The sequence below is a fragment of the Lutjanus erythropterus genome, chromosome 20 (genome assembly GCF_056507025.1).
Source record: "Lutjanus erythropterus isolate fLutEry1 chromosome 20, fLutEry1.hap2, whole genome shotgun sequence".
Classification (NCBI taxonomy): domain Eukaryota; kingdom Metazoa; phylum Chordata; class Actinopteri; order Lutjaniformes; family Lutjanidae; genus Lutjanus; species Lutjanus erythropterus.
The window spans coordinates 17128702-17136912 of NC_139336.1; positions in this window are offsets into that span (position 1 = coordinate 17128702).

Genomic DNA, 8211 nt, shown 5'->3' on the forward strand with positions numbered 1-8211 from the left:
AAGACCCTCCTTCACTTCCCTCAGCTAATAAGTAAGAACAAATCACTGCTACTTGTGTTTGTAAACTGTGCTAATGTGTTTGCTGTTTACGCTTGTCCTCAATTTGCTGCTGTTGCTGGTATTGTGAATTAGTTTTATTTGTAGTGGTTTAACGGTTGTCTTGTGGTGGTTATGTAATGTGTGCAGGCTTAGTGTAATGGTGATTACGGTAATATGGCACGTTGGCTTTAGGGATGCAGACATGACTTGCTTTTTCAGTTATTTACCTGCATTATTTGCTTCATTGGAACAACTTTTTCTCATTCATATGTTGCCTATGTTTATATACAGCTGAGCATTGGTGAAATATATTAACTTAACAATGTGTTTATCTGTTAGGTTGCTTTACTATTCTTCATATTTTTCTAACCCTTCTTGTTTGCCCTGCTGCCATATTCAGTTTCATTCAGTCCCAACCTTTAAAGGGATAGTTTTTTTTTCTGAAATGAAGTTGTATGAGGTGCTTACCCATAGTTATTGTATTGCCTACAGTAGATGACAGTTGCACGCCCCCAGTTTGGAGAATTACCACTGTATGAAGCTGTATGTACTACAGTGTACTACAGTGGACAGGGTCAGCAGCAAAACGTTCCTTGCACCTAAAAGACGTCCGCCTACAAATATTCAGATTAAGTGTACATTTGCACTGCTTTATCTTGCCATCAGAAAAACCTCTTCTGATTGGAAATTGTCATTATATAAGCCAAATATCACTTTCCACAAAGTAACCAGACTCCTTTGGCAAACATGGTAATATTACCTCAGGAGTTGCTGGTGTTTCACTGCCATAATCTGTTTGTTAGTTTGTGTTATCATGTGACTTTAGTGAATCTAAACTAACCCTTTAATAGTTTTGTTGTAATACTGGAATTTATAAAATTTTTCATCTTTTATTCAACACTGAGGGCATAAAATTTTTGATTAAAATAAAAGATATAACAAGGCTTTAATATGACAACTCCGATATAGCCAATGAGACGAGTGACAAGAATAAGACAACACTGTGAGCAAGTGAGAGGAGGAGGGACTATGTGGGCTATGTGCAGTGGTGTGTGTCAACTCATTGTCCAAGAGATGAAACAGCAAGTACAGTGCAGTAATGTTGTGATAAAGGAGTATTGAAAGCATTTTATTTTTTAGAATATTCAGTGTCAATATTTATTGATATATCAATGTTTTTGAGACTACCCTTAAAAATACAGATGTCACACAATAACAAAAAACAATATTTGGCTTATATAATGGCAGAAAAGGCTGTGGTAAAGTGGTGAAAATATTCTAAATATAGCTTACATTGATACTTATTTTTGGGGGGTGGGGGTTGGTTGATGGGCCTTTTGTAGGTGGCTAAATCCTTGTTGCTGCTGTTGCTTAGCTTCCCACACCAGTACTCCTGCTGCTTCTACAACTGCCGATGAGCCAACCACCATCTAATGTGTGTAACAATAAACTGACTAAGGAGAAGTACTTCATACAACCCCTCTTCAAAAAATTCAAACTTTCCTTTTAAGTGCATAGTCAATGCTCTGTTGATAATCTTTGTTTGCTAGTAACAAATACAATTTCAAACCAGGATTGTCAGCTCCAAGCCAGTTATTTGCTATGTAGATGATTTTATCTTGGTCTGATGTTGCATAGCAGGTGGATTGTTGTATTTAAAGCGTTTATATCTCAATTTCTCCGATGGTATATTTCCTGCAATGTCTGGAGGTGCCGTGTTTGGGAATGAGCCACATGCTGGGGAGAGTTTCCTGTGGTCACTCACCCCCAGTTTGTGCTGTGCTTAGTTTGGTTTGTGTTTGTGGGTAGTGATGAGATCATAGCCTAGACACCAAATATCAAGTCTGTTCTGAATTCACATTTAAAAAATGTGCTCCTCCTTGTGAGTTGGCTGACAGAACTTAGTCTTAAAGGGATAGTTCACTCAAATATGAAAATTCAGTCGTTATGTATTCACCCTCATGCTGATTGAAAGTCTTGAAAGAGTTTCACAGGAAAACAGTGTTGCACAATCTCCCAAACAATGGAGGTGAAAGGTGACCAGTTTTCAAATGTAAAATACAACAGAAAAAAACAAAAACAAAATATGCCTCCATACTGCTTGTCTGGTGTAATCCATGTCTCCCAAAGCCCCAACATGCCAAGCTGACATGAAAGATGTCATTTACACCATGTTTTTAGCCTAAGTCTTCAGTGTAGATCCTTAACTTGGAGCCATCTGAGCTGGGTGTGTGTTGTGTGACAGTGCATGTGCAAGTGAGTGGCATGTTGGGGTTTTAGGAGACTTGGATTAGACCAGACGACCAGTATGAAGTCATTTTATGTTTTTTTTTCCATTTGAAAAACCATTCACTTAAATTGTTTGGCAGAGTCTGCAACACTGTTTTCCTGTGAAACTCCAGCAGTCTTTTGCAGACTAAAACTGACCTTCATCACCATGAAGGTGAATAGATGATGACTGAATTTAAATTTTTGGGTGAACTATCACTTTAAATTATACTGTGGGTTAACAGTGTTTGAATGCTACAGCAACATCTCATCTTCTCTGTCACTCACTGCTGTAGGAGCCACACTGTTTCCAGCACTGTGTTAGTTCAAGAAACACATTTTAAATCAATGCTACACAGACAGGCTTGAGTCTCTGCAGTGTGTTTGATCGTGTGATGAGCACCAACCTCAGACCCCACAATTCTCAAAACTATCTGCAACTCCAAACCCACAGACCCTAGTTAGCTCTGTGTATGCGTGTGTGTATTAAAGAGATGGAGCACACAGCCTTGTGTACATGAAGTAATCCTTGTTGAAAGGCGTGCAGATGAAACTATGTGTGATTGGAGAGATTTGTAGCCGAGTCCCCCACCACAGATGTGTGTGTGTGCGTGTGTGTCAAAATCAGGCCAGAGGATGTGGCTGTACTAAAAGATGAAACCTCTTCAACCAGCCTTTATACCAAGATCAACATCTGTTAAACATGTCTTCCTGCTAATTGTCAGTCTAAGTATCTAAATGCTGTATTCAACTGTGATGCAATATAGACGTATACAGCTTGAACGCACAACCAATGGTGTTATTAAACATTTTTAAATGAGGCCTTAAATCAGAGAAATCACTTCTCATAACCCCATGGCACAAGCTCCTTAAAATAAATTATTACTTGTTATTTTCTTACACAACAATGATGAGTTTTACCATATTTTAAAAAGACATTAGGTACAGCAATAGAATTTCATAAAAGAATCAAGAAATTAAACAGTATATTGTTAACTTAAATGAGGCAATGATTTTTGGATTATTGTCAGCATTTACTTGTTTGTTTAGATCATACACTTGGATTTAAGATCCAAGCTGAATATGAATTTAAAAAATGTTGAATAAGAGATTAATTATTCATATATATATTGATCTTTTCTTTTCTTTAGGCTTAATATGGGGTCTTGGGATAAGCATTGTGAAACTATACTTTTTTGCCCCTTTTTTCCCTCTTTCAGTCTGATCTTGCAAAAGAAGTCCAAATAATTGCAAATAGATCTGTTTTTGCTTTTGATGTAGCATTATGCTATTGTTATTATGCTGCTGTCTTGCCAGCTTCTCTTACTAAAGAGGTGCCAAACCTGATTAGGTTTAAGGGTAAGCAATGTGGCCAGAATCTTTGATCTTTGATCATCACTTGTCTGATTTACCAGCCTGACATGGCATTTTGTTTGCCTTGAGCAAGTGGGCTATCCTTATTGTTGAGCCCTGCTTGAGTAAAAAACATAAATCCAAAACCAAACCAAAAATCTAAATATCCATGCTGTAGAAATTGTACTCCTTTCAACAAGTTCTTCTCCCTAATCTTGGGTTGGTTGGGATGCCTCCTGTTCCCTGCTTACAATTTCACTCTCCGCCTCCTTGTTTGCTTATCACTCTCTTCCTCTGCGGCAGTGTAACCAGCTTACAGGTGCATTATTGCCACCACCTGTTGCTCTCACGTCTTGTTAGAAAGTGACGAGCAGACCTGCTGCTCAAATCACGTTACCCTGCTAAGCTATTGGATTCATCACATGAGAATCCAGCTCTGATTTTCTACACAGTCTGCCCCAGGTATGTAGCAGAGACTCTAAAGGACAGCTCCCACAGTAGAAACGGTATTGCTAAATAAAGATTTAATGTTTTACTGGCATTAAGAAGACCACCATTATCTGTTGAGTAAAATTTCTAAGCTGTATCAAACAGGAGATCAGTCACCCTAATCTATCACTTTGGCAGAGGCTGTGTTACATTTTCAGGTAGAGTGATGGTGTATCGTCACTCTATGCTAAGAATGGTGGATCTCTCAATGAGAGGAATCTCTTTCCTCTTTGATCTCAAGCATGTTCCCTCTCTTAATGTCTAATCTGATTGTCCTAACAGCTTGTTTGGAGGAACTGTGTTATTGAGCGGTATCTTAAAAGCCCCCAGACCCAGGCCTCTTGGATACATCGTCCCGTGGACACACACAAACATACACAGTGTCTGCCCCAGACTGTCCTGAAGTCGTTTTGACAGTGACAGCCAGAGATAAATGCAGACACACTAACCTGGCCAGCGAGCAACACAACTGGCCTCTTTACTGTTCAATTTCATTGCTTCTCAGGGCTGGCTAACATAAACATTGTGGGAGTGTGTCCTTTTAAGCCGCTTTTATTGTCCAGCTGCTTCTCAACCTCTGGATATAAATTGTTGAGAGGTTGGGATGGAAGGATGAGAGAGGATGGGAGTAAGGCGGGGGTGAAAAGAGGTGAGGGGGTGGTTAATGTAGTGGTAAGTAGTTGGGGGGGGGATTCTCTGAAGTAAGGCAGGAATCATTTAAAGTGGTTTCTCTGTGTGTGCATCTGTATGTTTGTGCATATATGTCATTAAAGCAGAGGCATCATGAAGTTCAGAGAAACAAAATGTTTATTGAAACATCTTCCTAGACCACTTAGCATCAGTTTGTTATTGTCTTGTGGCTAGGCGAGAGTTGGATGGGCAAAAAGAAATGCAAAAAGAAACAAATAGTGTTTACGCTGAATGGTTGGGAAACCCACCCTATGCAAATTGTGGAGAGAGGGGGTCATACTACAAGGCTTTGAAGCTGATTCAGCCTCACTGTAGTTGTCAGACACAAACACTAGGATGGAAATCCTTGAAAATATGTCTGCTATGCAACTGTTCTGCCTTTGAATATGATATTTGTTTGGTTCACTCATAAGTTGTCATCATAATAGATTGATTGCCTGCCTTGAGAGAGCATAAATGTTAACTTATTCCTTCCATGCTTACCATTTGACGTGTGTGTGTGTATATATGTGTGTGTGTGTGTGTGTGTGTGTGTGTGTGTGTGTGTGTGTGTGTGTGTGTGTGTATTATATGTTGAAATAGTGGACAGCATATAGGGCTTTTATTTTTCTCGTCATCTTTTCTATGCTAGTTGGGTGTTTATATGAACCTGGGACAGTCTGGTTGTAAAATGGATCATCTATAGGGTGATGGTGTGTGACGTAGAACAGTGCTGTGTGTGTTTATACATGTGTGTAGAGAGAAAAAGATGGCCTGTCTCTTTGGTCTGTTTAAATGTTTATTGATTGTGGATGTTCTGTTCCAAGGCACATCACAATCACATACTGTTTCATAGCTATGAGCTCTAAATGTGCTTACACAGATGCACATACTGTATACACTGAGCTGTTCCAGGAGTCAATGGCAAAGTGCCTCTGTTCTAGCTTCAAGTGACTGTATATTGCATAGTAAGCTATTATTTTTTTCAGTTCATGTATGAGTGTCTATGGACTTTTCCAGAAAGTACCTCAATCACTTGACACTTTGAGACTTAATGTTTACTCTTAAGCCTTTTATGGTCTTTTTTGCTGGCTGTGGATTAAGTCTAATCCTACAGTTTTTGTGTTTGGACTTGATGGCAGAAGAATGCCTTTACATTTGCTGCTGGGTAGTGGAGGACAGTGCACCCTTAAAATGACTAGGTTCCTCTGTTCTCCTTTTTGCAGCATTGTCCTGTATGCCAGATTTTTTTTTAACCTGAGCCAGGCCAACAATGATAGCAGTCATATTCTCCATACATGGTTAGTAGTGTAGAGCTGTAAAAAACAAACAAACGAAAAAAAACATTTGAACAACATAAATTCAGGACAAGGGCTTTAAGATTATTATTATCAGTGTGACTATGAACTATGAATGATGCTGTCATGATGTTTTCATAATGTACAAGTCATAGACTGACTTGTAATTGTAGGTTTATAATCCCCTTCAAACTATAAATATTTGCTACAGAAATTCAGCACATCATGGCCCCTAGGCATGTTACTATGCATTATATTATGCATATTAATAATACCATAATCCTATCTTTCAAGGAAGGTGTCTTACATCATACTCTGCTTAATATGAAGCAGCTTTATTTACAGTACATTGCAGATAACATAAAGTCCTCATGCTCACCATGTTCTGCAGAGTTGAAACTGTAAATGTACTATCATCGACAGACTTGTTGCCATTGACTCGAACTCACCCTCATTTTCAGTTTTATTGCAAAGAGCCTCCTACTTGACCTTGTTGTTGTTGTTGTTGTTTTTTTTTCTGATTTTTATATTTTTTTAAAAAGTAAATTGATTATAGAGTCATAGAGAGTTATAGAGAAGGGTAGATGGTGTACGGCCCAGCTGTTGAATGTTACAAGAGCCGTCATTACGAATATATTCAAACCGTCACACACTGATACCAAGAAACGTAAAACACACCCAGGCTTATCTTGTGACATGATGTCATCATCTGAGGTGCCTTTTATTTAAAGTTGGAGCTTTTCATAAGAGTCACCAAAGAAACAACCAGAGAAGATCTGAACTGGTTCTTGAATCCCATGGGATCTGACCTAGTGTGGTATCCTGTATCTGGTTAGTATGGTTGTTGCTTGGGTGTTTGTCCAAACAAGAAAAATGAGAAGTAGTAAGAGGTCTTTTAATGCCACTCAACAGTGAAGAGAAGAAATTATGTAAAGAGACAGGAATGAGGTGACAGGACACACAGATAGTAGCAGATGTGAGAAGGTATCTTTCTGTCCATACTCCCACTCCCCTTTCCCTCCCTTTGCCCCTCACAACGGTGATGTAAGTGTTTTCCGACACTTCTTCTGTGGTATCTTTTTGTGGTTTGACCTGCGTATCTGTATTAGGATGGCAGAGAGGTGACTAAAAGACTGGGGGAACAAAGAAGAAAGGAAGAAATTGAGAGACAGAGGCTTGTGTGTAAGAAAAAGAAAGAAAAGAGGGTAGTGGATATGTGCATGCAAGTGAGTGTGTGCATGTGTGTTTGAGGGAAAAGCGTCTTCAATGGGAGTCGAGTATCAGCTGCATAACCTCTTCAGTGTTGAGGGGGCCTCATCAGCGACGCACACAAAAGAGCGACTGACAATGAAAGAAGGAGTGAAAGAGGGATGGAGTTTCACAGCCGAGGCAGAAAAAAGAAAACATCATATCTCTCCCCTCCCTTTCTCTTTCTGTCTCACTCACTTTCTGTCTCTTTCTTAGTGTTTGTAAAACTACAAAGAGAGAAACACCTGAGCCCCTTGTTTGGGCAGCACTATGTCATAGAAGGAATGTGCCACTTGTGTGAAGTTGTGTTTGTATGTGTGCGTGTGTGCACAGGTGTCTGTGCGTGTCTGTTTGGGTGTCTGGATGAGAGGGAAACAGCCGCAGCCAGCATACCTCACTCGTCTACCTACCTGAGAGTCTTTGAACGCTGCCCAGCTGTATGGTGGCCCATTCAGTGATCAGCGGCTCACATAAAGTATTTGATCACACAGTCTGAGTGGGTATCTGATGAAGTCTGTTTGTTAGCCGGGGAGACACTCATCTGTTGACTTGCTGATATTTTGGACTGATTTTGGTGTTTCACCTAAAATTGGAAGCAGGGAAGCCACTAACATGCAACAGCAGCCTCTCATTTTTTTGAATGACCATCTTTTTTTCTAGTAATTTGTAGGGCTGTACTGAATAGTTTGAAGTTTCATTCATAACTTTGACATTCAAATTCTAAATCAACATTGGAGTGCTGCTCAACTAAATGTTTTATGATAGATTCATTATCAATTAATGCATTTCTAATTGGTTAAATTAAATTAACAGTGAATAATTGATTAATCATTAACCTCACTAGTTT